Source organism: Mobula birostris, chromosome 3 (assembly GCF_030028105.1).
Source record: "Mobula birostris isolate sMobBir1 chromosome 3, sMobBir1.hap1, whole genome shotgun sequence".
Lineage (NCBI taxonomy): Eukaryota > Metazoa > Chordata > Chondrichthyes > Myliobatiformes > Myliobatidae > Mobula > Mobula birostris.
Genome location: NC_092372.1, coordinates 158796674 through 158798303, shown reverse-complemented (window position 1 = coordinate 158798303; position 1630 = coordinate 158796674). Strand labels below are relative to the sequence as shown.

The 1630-nt window shown below is 38.3% G+C and overlaps 1 pseudogene; it reads right to left on the bottom strand.

The window, feature by feature from the left end:
* Nucleotides 1–421: 421 nt before the first annotated feature.
* On the bottom strand, nucleotides 422–964 carry LOC140194822 (neuroplastin pseudogene; annotated as a pseudogene).
* Nucleotides 965–1630: the final 666 nt, after the last annotated feature.

Sequence of the window (1630 nt, the reverse complement as noted above, 5' to 3'; positions counted from 1 at the left end):
ACAATGCAACAAGTAGGACCACTAAGCCAACCAATATTGCATTTTGTGTTATATTTAATGTTACAGGAATAATTTGGATATTTTGTTGATAAAATCCCATTGTTTGACAGAACTGAATGAATAGCACTTGCTCAATTAAAGATTTCTGGGAAAACAGAAAAGTTGGGAAGGCGTGTCAATTTGTCCCAGTCAGGTTCAATCCTTAACAAAGTAAAGGGAGAATACCTGAGACAACAGTCACTAAAATAGGAAGAAACCTATGCCGATGGCATGGTTGGTATCAGAATGTTGAATTACAACATTCATTCACTGTCATGAGAGGGACATAACCAACCACTATGTTCTTTTTCTAAGAACCTAACATTAAAGGCATAGAGAAAATCATCAACGGGGAACTATACTCTTCCTTACTTTTGAAAGTTTATAATAACTTTATAATAACTTCTTCAGACGAATGGATCTTTGGCTTGTCAGGGACTTCATCTGGTCTCTTTCATTTCTCAAACACAACAATGAGGATGACCAGAATGAGTATTTCTGCCACAACTCCTAAGAAGGGCCAGAGAGGTGCCAGGTTGCTACGTGCACGCAGGATAGTGTCGGCAAGGTTATACTCATAGTAATTGGTGGCATTGCACGCGTATACACCTGGGTCAGTCTCAATATGCAGAGTCTTAATTATTAGTTCTGTGTAATTGTCTTTATTATTGATGAAATAATATCCAGGGTCATTATTCAGATCCACATATTCATCTTTCACCTTCTTATGCCAGGTCCAAATAGGGTGCGGATATCCTACAGACTTGCAGTACAAAAGAGCATCCTGTTTCTCATTTTTATTCTCGCTCTTCTTATGACCAGTGATTTCTAGAGATGCTTTGACATCAATAGTAGCATTCACTGCAGGGGAACTTTCAAAATTTTTGGAATTCTCTGCCACAGGAAACAGTTGAGGCCAGTTCATTGGCTATATTTAAGAGGGAGTTAGATATGGCCCTTGTGGCTAAAGGGATCAGGGGGTATGGAGAGAAGGCAGGTACAGGGTTCTGAGTTGGATGATCAGCCATGATCACACTGAATGGCGGTGCAGGCTTGAAGGGCCGAATGGCCTACTCCTGCACCTATTTTCTGTGTTTCTGTGTTTCTATGTTTTGTAAATGTTTCATATTTATGCTTAATATTTTATTGTAAAACCATGTAACTGATGGATATTATTTTATATAATTAAAATGTGAGGTTACTAATCCTTAGGCAAAAGAATACAGCAGTACACAATCAGTAACTTGTTTACAAGGCATGTGTTCAGGAAACCTGAGTAATGCTGTGCACCACATCGAAAGCAATGCAAACAGCCCTGTGAAAGAGATGAACTATCTCCAGCTTAGTGAGACATTACCAGCTGATTTGATAAACTGATAGTAACAGAGACAGTGATTGGAATTTGCATCAAGTAAATGGCAAGAACTGTTTGTGGAGAAGATGTTAAAGTTTGACTAAGTGGACTTATAATATGAACATTGAAGTATCATCATGTGTTTATGGAAAATTATAATGATAGCATTCCTTTGAGGTTTGGGAGGCCTGAGACAGAGAAAACGAATACTCCTATGAGAATATCACACAGAAACTG